General features: G+C 35.7%; 1 long non-coding RNA gene across 2 annotated transcripts; it reads right to left on the bottom strand.

Moving 5' to 3' along the window:
• Positions 1–2,980: 2,980 nt before the first annotated feature.
• On the bottom strand, positions 2,981–6,956 carry LOC132113146 (uncharacterized). Of its 2 annotated transcripts, XR_009425093.1 has the most exons (4): positions 6,809–6,956; positions 6,370–6,387; positions 5,801–5,882; positions 2,981–4,233 (listed from the first exon to the last, which is right to left on the bottom strand). It is a non-coding gene; the product is annotated as an uncharacterized LOC132113146 (long non-coding RNA). The 2 variants fall into 2 exon arrangements; XR_009425092.1 differs by lacking the exon at positions 5,801–5,882.
• Positions 6,957–19,637: the final 12,681 nt, after the last annotated feature.

The raw sequence follows: 19,637 nt of genomic DNA, 5'->3' as shown, positions 1-19,637 counted from the left end.
TCTCCGGCCTTGTCCCTTACGCACAGAGATTTCTCCAGTTTCTCTGAATCTTTTGATGATGTTATGCACTGTAGATGATGAGATTTGCAAAGCCTTTGCAATTTGACGTTGAGGAACATTGTTTTTAAAGTTTTCCACAATTTTTTTACGCAGTCTTTCACAGATTGGAGATCCTCTGCCCATCTTTACTTCTGAGAGACTCTGCTTCTCTAAGACAAAGCTTTTATAGCTAATCATGTTACAGACCTGATATCAATTAACTTAATTAATCACTAGATGTTCTCCCAGCTGAATCTTTTCAAAACTGCTTGCTTTTTTAGCCATTTGTTGCCCCCGTGCCAACTTTTTGGAGACCTGTAGCAGGCATTAAATTTTAAATGAGCTAATTAAGTGGATAAAAGTGTCAAATATCTCAGTTTAAACATTTGCTACGTTATCTATGTTCTATTGTGAATAAAATAATGGCTCATGTGATTTGAAATTCCTTTAGTTTTCATTTTATTAAAATTTAAAAAACGTCCCAACTTTTCCGGAATTCGGGTTGTATATATATATATATATAAATTCATTTATTTAAAAAAGTGCAATATAATAATTAATATACATTATTATTAATATAATAATTTATTACTTTATTAAGTTTACATAATATATTTTTATAATGTATATATTTAGTTTTATAAAAATGTTTGACTTGAAATGTTCAAATAATAAATTACAAATAAACATTACATATTTACATACATTGCTTTATAAAGTGAACAAAATGCAAACAGCGTTAGGTGTTTTGCTCTTCAAACTCTCAGTCTAGTAAATCTACTGAAGGGGTTCTCAACATCACTTTAAACACGGCCTGCCCCGGGATCACCTGTTTAAAGAAACAGAGGGTCGCTGAAGGGTTTTTTAGGCTGTGGTCTGTTTCTTGTCAAGCATCAAGACACCCAGGTGTTCAGAGCTGTATTTGTGCTCTGGGATACGGTTCAGTTTGGCAAAAGACCTCGCGGAGGTGTCAAATATCGAGAAGCCGTTTCAAATGCCAAGCTAAGCAAAAATCCTCCTTCTTTCAGAAGAAAAGCTATGCTGTTCCATCTCGGCTGTTATTTTCGTATAATTAGTCAGGCTGCGGATGAAAAAACATATTCTTTGCCCCACATGCTTTGCTAGTAGTGGCTAGCTCGCGGCTGCGTTCATTAGCAAGGACATGCTATAATTTTACGCGCCACTTCTTTGTTCATTTTGCAATTAGCCGTGTCCACATGTTCGCGTATTTTTACAAACCACTGGTCCTTAAAATGAAATCAGTGCTAAAGCTATTTCTTTTAGGTTCCAAAAGCTTTATAAAGTACAGTTAACCAGGATACACTTTCTAACTCTCCGATTTTAAATACTCCAGTTATTATAATATAATAAACACCGTTCAAGCTACTTCAGAGTCTACAGCGTTTTCTAACACGATGCTAAGGACATTTAACCTTAAAATCAAGCACTAATCGACTCCAGAGGGTTAAGCTTGATTGACATTGCAAACAAAATCCAGTTACACTCTTCCAGGTGTAACATGTTGAATAACGTGCAGCTTATTGCGTGATAATGTAATGGGAACATTATAGTAATATGAAGACTTCCCGAGAATTCCCTGTAATTCAATTATGCGGTAATGTTAAGTTAGATCAAATCATACAGTAAGTTATATTTGGATACCTATGTGGACTCTGATTACAATCAGAATATTAACTATTACTCTCATGGACAATCAAAATAAAGCTTTTCCAAAGATATCTAGATGTTAATTAAAAATGCCATCAATATTGGCTTTGGAAAATTTGACGCTGTTATGGATAAGCATCCCATAATGCACCGGGCTCTTCGTCCTGGTCAGAATGTTCTCTCAGAGCTCAGTGAAAGACGGCTTTATTCAATAACTTCTGTGTAAATCGCTCCACTATCACTCTCCAAAACAGGGAGAAGGTATTTTAAAAGCCTGTTCTCATCCGTGACCCACTGGGAGCGCTGGACTTGTTTATTAGATGGGTCACGTGACCCTCCGTCCCACAGTGTTTGGCTCTAAATGAAGAGACCTCCAAAGGGACTCTGTCCTGGCCTTAGACGAGAAACATATATGCAAATGCAGAATGCTTTGCCAATGCATTGTAAGTGCACACGCTGTACATAATTAACATGCATTGCATTTTGGCAGTACTAATGAATAAACTCATTAAATCAAACTAGTGCAGCTAAAAGCCTTTGCGATCATGTCTTTATGTAAAGAAAGAAATGGTTTTGCTCAAGAATCCAGATGTAACAGCATGCATTTGATTTAGGGATGTACAGATTTTACAGTTATTCTCAATACTAATGAACCCATGTTTTCATGCAATGTGAAAAATGTGCATTAAAATGTGGGCTACTACAGAGCAAAAATGTTCTTTCTTTTGTCATTCTTAAATCAAGACACATTTACTTGATAAGCGAAATGACTTAAGATATCAAGGCTTCAGAAATGTAAAACATATCAAAGTTGAGTTTACACTTCTCTGTCAATGGGGTCAGAAAAATAAACTTATTTCAAAGGCAAAACAAGCATATTTTTCTGATCCCATTTGAAGATATTTTTCAGAAAGCAATACTAATGATCTAAAGTCATTTTGCTTTTAAAGTGAATGCATCTTCATTAATCAATGTTTAGATAATAGAAAGAAAATACATTTTGCTGTATATTTCTTAAGACAACTGCTTTAAATGCTACAAGACTTTCAAAGCATTATAACATACAATATAAAACTGGATATTCATTTAGAAATTTTCTATTTACAATTTTAACGGTGTTATTTAATTATTAATGTTTTAAGTGAGATGAGCACAAATATATATATACAATATTGCTCAATGCTGATAAATGAAAAATATCAGCCGATAACTTAAATGGGAGTGATCGTGCCTTAAATTAAAAAGTATTCTGGGTCATATTTTCTTAAAGAGACTTGCATTGCATTTAACATGTACACTACATTTGATCAGTTCTTGCTTTCTATGGGAATCGAACCCATGACCTCTGCGTTCCTAGCGGCCTGCTCTAAAGTTTGAGCTGCAGGAAGGCTGTTTCCTCAGTTTCTCAGTTACTGATTTCGGGCCTATCTGCCAGCCGCTGCTTTGGATCAGGAATCACGGAGATTGGACTGAGCCGTCAAAACCTTGTCCAGATTCTTCTCTGCACAATGCTCAATTCAGTCGGTTATTCTTAGGAACAGACAACATGACCTTACAAGAGTTCTGCTCGTGTTTGTTCGGGGTTGATACGTGACAGCGAGACCCGGAGCGCCTGCCAGCATGCGATGAAACCTGTGGATCGTGAACTCTGTTGGGACGCGACACACCGGACCTGTGAAAATCCAGACACCTGCTCAGGAAGCCTCTTCTTCTGCCAGTTGCACAAGACAGATGATTTAGCCACTGAGGTGTGAAGTTCCAGTCATCTGCAGTCGCTGCGTTCCTTACGGGAAACCCGCACAAACGTTGGGGGAAAGTGATTTTGCAGAACGAGAAAGGGAAAAGCCGCCCCTTTTCAAGAAGTTACACTATTTACGAGCCCTTTGCAGCTTTCCCAAGCGGTTTTCTACCCCCTTCGGGACTCCGTATTAGTCAATACATTTCCCGATGATTTATGAGGCTGATGCAAGAATCTGCTTTGTGTTTCATACATTTAAAGACACTAGTCATAAACATGACCTCAACAACATCAAACGGGAATGTTCAAGAAATTACATTGCTCACTTCGCTTTGAGAAAGAGCACTAACGCTGGATCTAGACGGCCAGATGATTGCGATGACTTCATGGCATCGTGACGCTCCTGATTCAAGAGGCCAGACGCAACCGGAGCCGACGTTCTTCATTATTTCTGCAGTCGGACAGAAGTGCATAGGATGTCTTAAAACAACAACTCATTTGTAATCAGAATGAAAACTGACCTGTGCATAAAGCGCGGTTATTATCTGGCAGGCTGTGCGAGTCGGTGACGTTCGAGGCCAACGGGAGCCACTGAGTCTGCTGAATTAGAAACGGATGAAGCTCATGGTGAGATTTGGTGCCCATGAGCGCAGCCTAATAAAAGTCTGGTGTAGGAAGCACTGCGTTCATTACTCAAAGCCTTTACTGGATCCCTGATGGAGCTCATCCAGATCTGGGATTTCAGCTCGTCTCTGCAGTCCAACCACTCTGAGTCTGATCTGACAGCCCTGAAAAAGAACAGAGAAAAAAATAACACATCCATTAGGAGCCATTTTGGCGGAGATGGTCTTTCTCCAACCATCTAAACAGCCAAGTTAATTTCCCTTGGATCGAACAAACGCTGACCCCAAAGTGTTAAAGGTTTGACACGTAACATGCCTGTATCTCAAACTGTGAGACTTTTTAAGGAATTAATTTAACGCCTGACAGGGAAATGTATATGTAATATATATTTGGGGCAGATTTTTAAATTGATCAAAAGTAAAGTAAAGACATTTTTATTGGTGCAAATAGTTGCTGTTCCTTTGAACTTTCAATTCATCAAAGAATCCTTTAAAATAAAATGCGTCTCAGTTTCCACAAAAACATGAAGCAGCACAACTGTTTCCAACACTGACAATAATCAGAAATGCTTCTTGAGCAGCAAGTCATAAAACACAGAGTTTAATGAGACTGAAAATTCAGATTTGCATCATGGGAATAAATTACATTTTAACATATATTTAAATAGAAAACAGTTATTTGAAACTGTAATAATATTTCACAATTTTACTGTATTTTTTGATCAGTAAAAACAAAGACACTTTCTTAAAAGGGTTAGGGTTAAAAAAAAAATCTTACATCTATAGTGAAAATGGAAATGATACTTCATTCTTAGTAAATGCAAACATCTGAAAACCATTACTTGGGTGGATTTTAGAGTTTTGAGAGGGATGGCTGGACAAAAATGTTTCTAAAAATGAATAAAAGATGTAGCGAGCAGAAGAGAGATGCTTTCTGCATTCTTCCCCGTTTCAAAACAACAATTACACTGTCTCTACTGGAGTCGTGTTGTTTTGTCTCCAGTTAAAGAGTTTTATGTGAAATGCAGTCTGTTTGCTGCAGGACACAGGAAACATTCCTCATTTCACATAGTGTCTAATAAATCAAACGCCCAATTGCTGCGATCACGACCTCTTCCTGCTCAGAAAGACAGACACTGGCCTTTTGATGAGCGTCAGTCCTCCCCAAAAATGACTGTCTCCATTTTTATAGCCGCTGCCTGTGTGACAACACGGTCCCGATCAGAGACACTGAGCGCTTATGACAGACCCCCAATTGAATAGAGCAGATATTCGTGGAACGAGAAAAATGCTATTAAAATAGCTGAATGTAATTAGGATACAGCAGCCAATCAGTGTTAAATGTCTTGTTTTCCGGCGACGACAAAACGCAAAGATGAAATGAATCTGATCAGTAACTCAAGACTGCATTCAATTATCACAACATCATCCAGAGCCGAGGAATAAAACTCGAACAGGACCTTTAATAACGTACAGAGGAAATTGCACATTATCTGATACACTGCTGGGATGCTTTCAGACATGTGCTGGCATGTTCTGTGATTATTGTTTGTATTCAGTTACTGATATACTGACTAGAAAGATGATCGTTGGAAACATGCATTAGATACAATCCATCATGCACTTTGACGACAAAGCGTTTCCGAATCACATCTGAGATTAGATAGTCCATCTACAAATAAAAGCAGTACGTAATTGAAAGCATTTAAGGAATTGTGTCACTTTTACTCACCATCATGTCATTTCTAACTCGTACAGCTTTACACTTTCTGTGCAACTCAGAAGGAGATGTTTGGATGATGTTTCTCTCTTCCCTACAATGTAAATGTACATTTCAGAAGATTTTCATGCAATATCAAATTTGATTTCATTCACACAAAGCAGACATGGAATATAGTACATTTGATTAGACAGCTGCTGTATCACTATATTCTTTAATATGCTTTTTTATGAGCTTTAATATATAAAAACGAATGCATAATATATAAAAAATAAATGCATATTGAATGCAAAAACATATGCATAAAAATGGGTTTGCTGAGGAAGGGGATTCATGTTGAGCAGTGTTAAATCTACAAGAAACAAGAACACATTCTTTGAAGGAGAAAACAATTCTAAATATATATATATATATTTATATAAATGACTAAGGTAAAGTAAGGGGTGATTTTTTAAAGGTTGTTTCACACATTTAGCAGTTGGACACATTTGTTGGAGAAGATTTAAACACATTTAAAACACATGCTTGCATTGCAAAAGTTTGCCTTGTTTTCCATTTACTTGAGAAGCAAAATTACTTACCATATTGAGTGTTGCTTTCTGAAAAAAAAAAAATATATATATATATATATATATAAAATAAATACATTTAAAACTAAGTGCATTTATGCTTGAAACAAGAAATTCGGGTCAGAAAAAAATAAACGTAATTCAAAGGGAAAACAAGATTATTATTCTTACCCCATTTACATTTTTTGATTTTGATCATCTTTATTTTTTTCAGAAAACAAGACTTAATGTCTGAAGTTATTTTCTCTCTCAATTTAATGTATGTAAACAATGTAAACAAGGCAAAAATAAATTTATTTCTGTAGAGTAAAAACTAACGTGCAAAATTGAGAAATTATCCATATATTCCCAAAAAACTCCACACTTAGTCATGCATATCAAACAGATCCCCAGGTTTCAGTCTTTGGTCAGGGTTCAGGAACATAATGGGATTAAAGGTGATTAAATGTACCTGAGTCAGAAAGCAGGCGCTCACAGCTTGGGTTTCTCATGTGCAGCTGTTTATTTTCTCACTTCTGCTGTGACATTTTCTTTCTGTCACGTCTGTCAGCTCTCATTAGAGCAAGGCCGCTGCCACTGTGCTGGCGTCTGTGAGCGGCCCACTGTAATAAAGCGATCGCGCTCACCGCCTGAAACAAACTAAGATCCAGTGATGCATGTCTTTTATCACTCTGGGCTGCTCAATGCTTCTCTTATGTGAGCACATGCATGCAGTGGGACTCCTAGCGCTCAGATTGCACAGTTTACATAACACTCATGTTCCCCTTCACATGGCACACAGCTCACATGTGACAAACTGCACTGCGCATGCAGGCTGGCCATGTTAACTGATCATAACATTCTGGTTAACAGTTTCGTAGAGGCCTGCAGCTTTTTGTAAAGAATTATATGCATGCATACAAGAAATTAAAGTACAATACTCCAGATCTTACTGTGCAGGAAAAACTTCAGAAACAACATTTTGTGAATGTTTGAAGACTTTAAAGGCACGGTTCACACTAAAATTAAAATTTGCTGAAATTGTACTCTCCCTCAGGCCATCCAAAATGTAGATGAGTTCGTTCAGATTTGGAGACATTTAGCATTCCATCACTTGCTCACCAATGGATCCTCTGTAGCGAATGGGTGCCGTCGCTCCTGGCCAAAATATGAGTTCATAATCCATAATAACGCTTCCTCCAGTAAAAAAAAAAAAAAAAAAGTCCACCCCCTATGATCCTCTCACATCAAAATCCAACCACATTTTTGTTTAGAGCTGTTTTGGCTTGCAAATGGTTCTTGATCTGCAGATTTCTCTCCTGATTCAGATGAGACGACTTTTTCACTGGAGAAAACAAACAATATTAAGGATAGAGGACCTGTGGGTTTTTCTCTACACAAGACATTAACTGATGGACTGGAGTGGTGTGCATTACTTGTGGATTATTGTGATGTTTTTATCAGCTGTTTGGACTCTCATTCTGACGGCACCCATTCACTGCAGAGCATCCATTGCTGAGAAAGTAATGCAATGCTACATTTCTCCAAATCTGATGAAGAAACAAACTCATCTACATCTTGGATGGCCTGAGGGCGAGTATATTTTCAGCAAACACTCATTTTTAGGTACACTATTTCTTTACAAGGCATTATGCATTAAAACAAACTGTTGAGCATGCATTATGTTTATTAAAGCTTTAAATAGATCCATGCATTATGATTTATAAGTAAAACAGTTCTCATGTGACAGTAAAAGCTCACACTGTCGCTGAACTGTGGATGCTAGAAAACAGGTCTGAATGTCTGTTAATATAATACATCTGGCAGAAATGTATGAATAATAAACAGTCGTTCAACATACCACTACACTGCAAACATACAATATAACAGAGCAGTGCCATGCTTTATTGAGCTTAAATAACGGTTTGCTTCGTTTTACTTGCGGTTGATAACCATAAACGCTTCAGGTTTGGGATATAAAGGATCTGCTTTGCTTGTTGGCGCTCGAATGGTTGAAAGGTTTACAGAAGAAATGTAATTTTGGAACGGGAGCATGATATAAAGCAGGTGCTTATGATTTCATATTCATAAACATGCAATATTTCTTCAGTCTAAATTCTCCAGTGGAGCTTCCTGAAAAGATTCTATTACTAGACTAAACACATTTGCTCATTACATCTTTAATGTTCTGTGAAGAAGCCTGTATCGCATAATGAATTACAACAAGATTCATAATGTATTATAATCAGATGTTGACATAAATAATTGCAACCACAGATATAATACACTCGACACAATATATTCTTCTAAGTCATGATACATTTACTTGAGAAGCAAAATAACTTCAGAGGCTATTAGGTATTGTTTTCTGAAAAAAATGTGTCAAACTTAGGTGCTTGAAACGTGAAAAAAAAAATACTAATAAACTGTCACAGGGGTTTTCTGCTTTAGATTAAACTTGCTTCAATTTTCAAGACATTCATTTTTCATTTTAAACAATATTCATGCTGGAAATCAACAAGGAAAACATCTTTTTGAAACTAGATTTTTTGTTTAATAACAACATGCATAATGTATTATAATCAGACATAAACCAGTCATAACTAATTGCAACCACTGACAAACTAAAGAGCAGTGCAGCCACTGAATGTAGATTTCCGAGGTCATTTGCTCATCTGCTTCATTGGTATTTCAATAAGTATTTGCTATCATATTATTTTATTTATTATCATGATCATTAACACACTAGTAGCGCAAATAGTTTTATCGTTTGCTGCATTGTTGTTCTAGTTATTCACGTTAAATGGATCGGAAGCGTCTCACTTTCACGGAAAATAATAACAACACCAACAACAGTTTGTTCATTATGATTCTAAACTATTACACTATTATTATAAACTATTGAGCATGAATAGGCTAACTATTCATTATTATACAGTGGTGGCCAAAATTATTAAAACACATGACAGATCAGAAAATATTGACCTTTTTTGCCTCCAAAACATTATTTAATTTCATAATGTTCACGCAAGACGCACTGAGCACAACAAACATCAGATGAAGTGAGTCGTGCTGTTTTTTATCACGTTTAGTATGATTGCATGATTGATATGCCAAGTGGTCTAATGATTTGGCCAAACCTACGTTATTAGTGTTGCCAGAGACTCATATTAATGTAACAGTCACTGTGTGAATGAAAGCATGATCTAAAGTGCTGTTAAACACACGAACACTGTCCCATCTTAAACCTTCAGTGAAGATCTGTAGAGTCGTACTGTAACACACACAGACCTGAGCTGTGTGTGAATAATAAAAGGAAATAAAACGCAGGCTGTCAGATCGCTTCAGCTCCATAAATCTCTGTCCATTTCCTGCGAGAAAAGCTCTGGGATTTCACATGGATCTACACATCAAAACGTCGAGCTTACGCCGAACACCTTGAAATATCATAGAGGGTTTTACTGCAGGACGTTTATAAGGTGCTGACAGGAAAATGTGAACACATTAAAGGCATTTGGGACGGGACATCAGTATTATCTGTTTAAATGCAACAGGTCACTACATGAAGACATCAGACTGGATTAAACTGAAACAGAGCCGATGACAGACGAGTGAACAGGACTGAATGGAAATGAAACCTCACCAGCAGCTTTCCTCCGTTCTCCTCAGGATGAGTCAGGACACAATCTGAGGCTCGCAAGGCAAAACCTGCATGATGCCTACTTAAAGATAATGAATAATAAAATCATCAATTAAAATAGATCAAAATGTGAGCCGATTCAATGACCAGCTTTTCCGTTCATAAGCAATTTTGTTAAATTAATACTGAGTCTTCTGATAAGTCATCTGAAAATATTCTATAGGAAAGGGGAACTTAGCTAATTTAAATATGCAAAAGTTAATGTAAGAAATATAATAAGATAGCAGTTTAAACTGAGTTGTGACAAAAAAGTTATATACAAAAAGAAAAAGGTTTTTTTTGCATATAGCACCTTTCCACACACACAAAAATAATAAAATAAATAAAACATACATAAAAATAAGACCATGGACCCTTTTCGCAAGACTGTGATGATGCATTGAATGGCCATCAGCAACATAAATCCTCGAAAGTTTTTCATGTTTGTATTTAAAAAAATTTTTGTACACTATATAACACTATATCGCCTTTGCATCAAAAAAAAAAAAAAAAAAATACCTAATGCAAGGGTGTTTCTAATGACAGTAAATTTGACATCATTCTCTCTTCTGACAGCTGTTATCAGTCTCTCTCTATTTTTTTTCCTTTGCTATTTGAATGCAAAAAATATATTTGTGGTACTCTCCCATTCACTGCTCTTCAAGTTAACCCAACTATGACGACTTCCGCTGCTGAGAAACACGGAAATGTGAACAAGGTCCATTGCTAGGACTTTAAAGGGACAATAAGTAACTTTTTAGGTATTTTATTATCTAAAATCAATATTTTTATTCATAAATATGCCCTCAATGGTGTACAAATACCTATGCCAATGTTTAAACTAATCCTCGTAAATGAAGAATTTATTATCTTTATATACATGGGACAGGTAGGTCGACGGAGGCTTCCATGTAGTTCCGCCATCTTGCAAAACTATAATAGCAGAGAGGGACAAAAAGTACTAAGCCAACGCGTTTTCGGTCAGAGCCAGAAACGCAGGTGCAGAGCAGTGAGAGGCGCTTGAAACTGCACCGGCAAGTTTAAAAGTCTGGATTGCATTCTTATTATGGACCATACATATGCTGCGCCACAGGAGAAGAAAACATTGTCGCCAAAACGAAGTGCTATTAGAAGACATCCTGTCAAAGCTTTTTGGTACATATCGCCTACCGTAGATGCAACGCGCATTTGAAAAAGCGAGGCGTTGGAGAGCAAAATTAGTTTGAATGCAAAATACAATTTCACCACTAGATGGGAGTAATTCCTACTTACAGCCCCTTTAAGAAAGGGAAAAAGAATTTGCTAATTTAAATATCTAAAATGTCACATCACATTGCATGTATAATGAAGTGAGTGGCATTATCATCATCTTGGTTTGCATAAATCCTGGGTCATCTGTCATACTGGAAATGGAAGGTCAAGCAGAGCATTGCATGACACACAGCGCTGTATGTTAGTGCGTCCCACTCGAGGAACTGCTGGGGAATCGGATCGTGAGCTTTATTTATGTTGTGCTCTTCTGAGAATCTAGAGCTCAGATCTGTTCGAGTCGACGAGAGACACCCAACTGACACCTTTATTACTAACTAAAAAAGAACTAACAGTACTATCATATTACCATATTTTGCACATGTACTATGACAATACCATACAGGGCTTCCACACCTTCTGATCTAATCGTTTTCAAGACCTTTCTGTGCCACACACACACACACACACACATACAGAGAGAGACATGGATAATCAGTAATGATTTTTACATACCTGAAAAAAATGACTATATACCATAAGGATAAAAAATGACAAAAAGTTAAGGGTTTTTAGATTCTTGTTCTTGAATTTTCAAAAAACAAACAAACAAACAACAAAAAAAACATATATATATATTTTTTTAGTGAACAAAAATCTAAAAACCCTTAACTTTTTTTGTAATTTTTTATGGTAATACCATGACTCCTTCATTAACAATCTTTAAATAAATAATAAATAAATAATAATACATTTAATTTAATTTATACATTTTTATTCTAAATCTAAATCCAAACAGTAATGATATAAAAATACTATGGCCAGATATTACAATTTAATAAATAATGTATTACAGCATCAAAAAGAAGATGGGTTTTCATTACCCAACTTTTACCCCCCCCCCCAAAAAATTTTTTTTTCTTTATTAAAATGATCAAATTATTGAGAACTTTTTGTAACCGACCAGAACTACGAATTAAAACCTGATTAAAAAAGAGCAAAGTCGTACTATTAGAGTTTAAATGAACCCCAACTAAAAGCGTACAATCCAGATTTGCGTTAGTCCAGAGCACTTCCTGTCCAAACGGACCTGCAGACACGGAAAAGACAGACGCAGACAGAGTCTCCTCCAGACCTCCTCTCGCTCACCTCAGCAGGCCAGGAAAGTCATCCCGTTCCTGCGGTAGGCACTCTGTCGGGGAACTCAAGAGAAAAGCAAATCTGTTATGAATTAGTGCTCCAGTTCCACAGAGGCAGAAAGCCGGCTCTTGTTTTCCGGTTTCACAGACGACATGGTCTGGAATGTGCTGCTTTTTTCCCTCTTTAATGTTTAATCGAAGTATTTCTGGTTCTGCGGGTTATGAAACACCATCCTCATCTATTAGAAACACAGATACAAAACAAATGTGGTTAACAAGTGGTTTATGAATCTATTTGTGGAAAGGCATTCTGATTTGTTGAAGGCTCGACTTTAAAAATGTCACAGGGGTGTAATTGTGAGGGTCCACACGACTGCAAAGTAGTTGTTATATGGTTCACATATTTTATTTCTTAACCGTATAACAACTAGGTTGCAAATATGTTTTATGATTCAAATATTTCTGCCTGAATAATGTTTTAAAGACACAGAGAATACATATAATCATACAGAAATCTTAAACACTACCAGTCAGAAGTTAGAGATTTTTAATGTCTTTGAAAGGTCTCTTCTGCTCACCAAGACCGAATTTATTTAATCAGAAATGCAGTAAAAACAGACAAATTTTGACATATTACTATTTAAAACAGATGTTTATTCTTCTATGTGACTATATAGTAAAATCTTGTGATGCGCATCTGTATTTTCAGCATCATTACTTCAGTCTTCAGTGTCACATGATCTTCAGAAATCATTCTAATATACTGATTTGATGCTCAAGAATCATTTCTGGTTATAATCAATGTTGAAAAAAGTTGTGTGCTTCATACTGTTGTGGAAACTGATGCACTTTATTCTTTAGGATTCTTTGATGAATATATAGTTCTAAAAGAACAGCAATTATTAGAAATAGATATAAAAAATATTAAATATTATTCAAAAATAAAAAAATCTTACTGTCACCAAACCTTCTAAAAGCAGGGTATTTTTCTGAAAATTGGTGATTTATTTTATCATAACTATTCATTTATTAATTACATTACTCTACTAGCAATTTCTGAGTACTTATTTTCAAAGAAAAGATGTCAAACTTTTTACATTGTATGATACTTTTTAAAATTTCATAAAAAAGCTCAAATTTGCTAATATTAAAAATGGTCATGAAAATCTACAAGTGTCATTTCTGTAATGTAATTTTAATACAAAAACTGAAACATTGCATTTAAAAAAAAATGCAGGTAACACATCGAACATGAAAGTTTGATCAAAAAATGGTCCAATCATCATATAAGCAAATTCAAAAACATAGATTTTTTTTTTTTTACAGTGTATTCAATGTGTAAATGAAGCATTAATGTGACTTGGTTAACCAATGGACGTTTTTAGTGCCATTCAATCAAAGTTTTTGTTAAAATCGGTATAAATGTTCATAAAAAATTTATGAAACCAACATGAATCTTCTTCAATGTTCATCCATTTGTCATTGACGCACTCTGAATGTGATGTTCTCAGTCCGTTGCATATCCTTCATACTGTATGAGGCATTCAACATCATGTCATCTGAGCTCCCATAAGCACTTGGCTGGACAGTAATAAGTGGTCACACACAAACATCATTGTAATTACATAAGGACACGACTCTGGATCCTGAGTTTCTGCCAATAGAGATCTGTATTTCATGAAGGAAACCATCAGGTCACCACAATCCCGGAGTGAAAGGCGGATCCAGTCACGGGCAACATATAAAAATAACAAGTGTCTTTATGAACAGAACCCTGCAAACGCCACCGAAAGCGCCGTTAATTATCATTATTTAACCACAGAGAAGAAAAGAAGAGAAAGCACTGCAGCGACTGCAGCAAGACAATACATACAGCTGCATTGTGGGTAAAAAGAAAGGAGCTGACAAAATCCAAAGCCACTCGGGGTGGTAGATCGTTATAAATGTCATTTAATTTCCTTTTTATAAAAGAAACTGAGAATTAAAAGCAGATGTGCACTGTTTGGCCATGTCCTCCATGCGATACAATTTGTTTTTGATGCATTTTTTTTTTTTGCATTCGTATTATGGCGAACTCTTCATTTGTCTGGCATTTTAACGGGACACAAAAGCGAAATGGAGACAGGTCCCAGACAGGACGGAGCTGGATTCAGGAAAACAGACGACTCAAACTAGATACAGGCCCAGAAACATGAACTGACTGGAAATAAAACCACAGAATAAGGCAAGAAAGAAAGGATATTGTGAAAGCTTTGACAAGCTGGAACTTATAAAGCCAAACTCGTGTATCAAAGCTAAAAGGTTGAGGCTTGATTTGCTGTCGACTTCTGTTTCTTTGGGTCATTATCTCCGAGTCCAATTATAGGATCAGCACACTGGAGAGCAGATTTCTAATCAGGACCAATGAGGAACAGGAGAACATGTGATGTTGAGTCGCTTTTAAGTTTGCACCTGTATCTGTTACACTGGATGTGGAAAAACTCAACTTCTGTTCATCATCTCACACTGAATGCATGCAAATTTAGCTTTAAACATGCACAATTCCCCAACAACCATTTAGAAACCCTAGCAACCATATACTGTGAACTCTCTAGATGACACATAGCAATCACTCATAGCACCCTATCAATTAGAGTTCGACCGATTTATCGGTTTTGCTGATTAATCCTCACCGATAATTGATTGCTGGAAAGTCTGATTATTGACAAAAATCCATACCAAAAGTTTTCTGGGTTGCATCCGTTGCTGTAGTTATCCAGTGCGAGAGTGAAAGTGACCTCTAGAGTCACTGATTCCTCCAGGGTTGCCAAGTCTGTGGTTTCCCCTCTGGACTTGGGCAACCAAAAGAAGGTTTCATTTATAAAGCTCTAAAAATGTAACTGACTGGTGTTTCAGTGCATTTCCTGCTAATGTGTAAAAAATGAAGGGTCTCCGTTAAGTATGTGCAGTATTTCATGGTTAACATGCTTTACTAACCTATTGATTTGGAGCTTTAATTATAAATAATATAATTATAATTATAAAAATGTATTTATAATTGTTCAATTTTGTTGAGTGTTGTCGTAGAACGAGTAAACATGTTTATGGCAATATTAGACCGCCTGGATAACAGCATTTTTTTGTCTTTTATCTCATTATACCTATCAGTTCGGTTTTTATGTATAAGGGTTTTTATCTATAATAGTTAACATTGAATTTGATGATACAGTGTTAATAACTGGTCTGAGATTTATAAGAATTTGATGACAGCAGAAATACAAATTAACCCACCAGTTACAATTGTGATCAACCATAAACCACAATATTTCCAAAAGCATTTCCATAAATATTTCATATACGTTAAGAAATAAGGATTATTTCACTGAAATGCTAGTACTAAAATATTTTAGACTCTACTAATGGTAAAACGGTGGTAGATGTTTTGTTTTGTCAAGGAAGGCCACTGGTGAGGTTTATGAACACTACGATATAGTGTTTTTTCAATATGCATAAAATATATACTTTAGGTATGGCATATGGGAATTGCATATTTTGAGTTTTGATAATTGGGATGTGGTACAGTACATTTTCCTGGTTCAGAACTGCTTTTTTATTTTTGTGATAAAGTTCAGTACTATTTTACATAGTATTATGTTTAAAATGAAACTTAATGGGTTATCGGCCAGTGTGGTCCAGGCCCTGATCTTGTTATCGGTAAAAGCCACTATCAGTCAACTTCTAGTAGAAATCATGTAAACCTGCCTAGCAGCTAGTGGTCGACTGATATATCGCCAAGGCCGATATATCGGCCGATATTAAAAGGTATTAAAATAATTATATAATTGAACTATAATTATATATATAATTGTAATTATATAATTGTATATAATCATAATAATTATATAATTGAATTAATTGAATTATATTTAATTATTTAATTCAATTATGGATGTTAGCAGTAAAACACAGTCCATATCAAAATATTAAATTATCTGATTATTTCATAACATTTAGACCAGAACATTATATAATAAATAAATAAATAAATAAATAATTTATTAAAAGGCCGATATATCGATATTAGAGAGTCGGACTCCCAATCGAAAGGTTGTGAGTTCGACTCCCGTGCCGGCAGGAATTGTGGGTGGGGGGAGTGCATGTACAGTTCTCTCTCCACCTTCAATACCACGACTTAGGTGCCCTTGAGCAAGGCATCGAACCCCCAACTGCTCCCCGGGCGCTGCAGCATAAATGGCTGCCCACTGCTCACAGTGTGTGTGTGTGCACTTCGGATGGGTTAAATGCAGAGCACAAATTCTGAGTATGGGTCACCATACTTGGCTGAATGTCACGTCACTTATAAATATCGGCATCGACCGATAAGTTTTTCTGCATGGCTGATGTGTTCCGACTTTTATTTTGATGTTACACCAGACTTTTATTTTGACGGTCACACTTTCTCGCTTGGTCATCGTCACCATCATTAACAGTTCTAATACGGATAGAAGTCTGTCTAATAATCAGACAGAACAGTTAAACAAAGGAATTAATGTATACAGAAAGTATTCTAATGATTGCTTTTTATATTAGTCCTATTAGTTATAGAAAGGCAAACATTATAATACTTTCTCGTTTGCCGTCAGCATTAAGCAAATACGCATTTATATAATTAAAAAATTTTTTGAATGATTAATGAACATTTAAATTCACAAACCTTGCAAACTTAGTCGAATCCAGCTGTGAGGTCTTGTGAAGTATGCGTGTGTATCCAGCATGATCGCGTATTCTATGCATGACGGTCTGTCTGTGTGAATTGAATGTTTTAATCTTTAAACTCGTGACTGTCATATTCATGTAATTTTCACTGTGTGCTGTATGTAAAATGAGGGTTACCCTGGCTTTATTTCAAAAATGATTCCCAATGCACACAAATTTCTTAGAATACTGAGTGCCCTGTTGGTTAGAGTGTTTACTTTCTTTTTAATTATTTTTGTATTAAATATTTATTTATTCGCGAAAAATACCTTGTCATCTACAGTTTAAGTATGTTTCTTTTACACATTTATTTTTTAATCCATTGTCAAATGATTTCAAATTCCTGAAATATTAATAATAATAATAAAAAAATAATATCGGCATTATATCGGTTATCGGCCCCCTGCTTTCCAATATATCGGCTTCGGCTGTCAAAAAACACATATCGGTCGACCACTACTAGCAACCACTGAGATTAATTGAAAAACGTAAAAAACATTCCATGTATCACATAACAAGCAGCCAGAATACCTTAGCAACCGCATGACACTCCCTAGCAATGTACTGAAAACCTTTAAAGTTGTAAAAGCTCTCTGAAATGAATAAATTACATGAACAAGCATCTACAAATGAAAATCTAGAGTGTTCATAAAGAAAACAATATAAAAGTTTTGATTCAAAACATGCAATGTGTCTCTGAACTGATTGACTGTGTGAATCCTGCTCTGATTGGGTCGCACAGTTTGACAGATTGAGCATGAATGGCGCTTTATTCCATGCTGGGTTTTTCCATCACAGCAGATTCTCAGTTTCATTCGGTCTCACACAACATCACAGGCTTATTTTCCAACATATAAATACACATCCCGGAGGAAGCTGACCAAGAGGGTTTCCCTAAAGATCCTGAAAAATAAATCCAGCCTGATGTATGTATATAATGTGCACGTTCAACGGAAAGCAATGGAGATATATCTCAGGGAAGGGTTCCTTCCTGTATGGAATATATTTTCAGTCATGAGAGCTGTCGCAGCGTCTCAAGCCTCGTCCTCCCCTCTGCTAATCATTTATACTTTGCAAACAGAAAAGAAGGGAAAACAGCACAGATTCTACTTCCTGTACAGTGAGGAACAGGGTCTGAATTTTTTTAGTAACATTTCATGCCACATTAATTTGTTACATATTTTAACAGAATTAAAACTATAATTAAATTATATAATTATAATTCATAATAATTATATAATTGAATTATATTTAATTAATTCAATTATGGATGTTAGCAGTAAAACACAGTACATATCAAAATATTAAATTATCTGATTATTTCATAACATTTAGACCAGAACATTATATAATAAATAAATAAATAATTTTTAAAGTATTACATTTTAGTATATTTTAAGCATTATATTTAAATTCATTTTGAACACTGTAAACATATAACAATTTTGAAAGTTAAATAATTTCCAAAAGAAAAGGTTTCCATGCTTGATTAAACCACTCAATACTGTCACAGATGATTTATTTTATTATTTTACATTAACAATTTCATGTCACATTCATCAAATATTTAAACTGAATTAAAACAAATAAAATTATCAAATTATAACTAAAATTAACAATTTTAATAATTTTATAAATCAATTACATTTAATTATTATTTAAGTTAAAGTCTTAAATCACATTTTTTAGTTGTTTTAGTGTTTTCAAAGCTTATTTTATGTCATATTTTAATCAAAAATCTCATTATATTAGCGTTACTATATAACACTCAAACTGAAATGCATATAGAAATATCAGAAAGCTACTGGTCATTTCTAGACTTTTTTTCTTGAGGCCTGGTTAATTTCTGACCCTGGTGAGAAAGATACTGTTTTCCCACCTAAAATGTCATAAAATCCAGGAGTGAATTCACCCAACAATTCTGCATTTCAACACAAACCCCTGCAATTTACTCAATTTACTGTTGTTAAAAACAACAGTGTCAAATGCAATTGTTTGCTGATCTTATTCCATCCTCTTTAAATGACACTAACAGCACCGAAATAGAATATAACTTTAGTGGAAACTCAAATAAAACATTCTGCCTTCGTGCTTTTACACACCGGGCTCGGCCATTCATAAATCTCCATTTTTGCATTCAATAGTGCTAAGTAAGGTCTCGCTCCCCCCTTATAGAAACACTTGGTGGAGGTCTCCAGGTTCAGACGCGGCTCATCCAGGCCGGCCTCTGGCCTTGGCAGTGGGTGGCAAGACGTGAAACCAAGCCGAAGGGGTCCAAGAAAAACTCTGCAAGCATCTGTGCAGAGAGAGGCTTTCTGATGAAATATTGCCTGCTGACAGTACAAGAAGGAAGAGGCCGTGCGGTTTGAGAGGCCGCGTACACAAGCGCATTCCAGTAGCGCAGCATCTGACCCTCGCTGATTTTATTGCCCGTATATATTACGGACTGTGCTGAAATCCACAGCGAATGGATCAGAAATCTGGGATTGGTGGATACGGAA

The sequence above is a fragment of the Carassius carassius genome, chromosome 32 (genome assembly GCF_963082965.1).
Source record: "Carassius carassius chromosome 32, fCarCar2.1, whole genome shotgun sequence".
NCBI lineage: Eukaryota > Metazoa > Chordata > Actinopteri > Cypriniformes > Cyprinidae > Carassius > Carassius carassius.
Note: the sequence above shows the minus strand (reverse complement) of the source record. Positions and strands in the feature narration are given on the sequence as shown.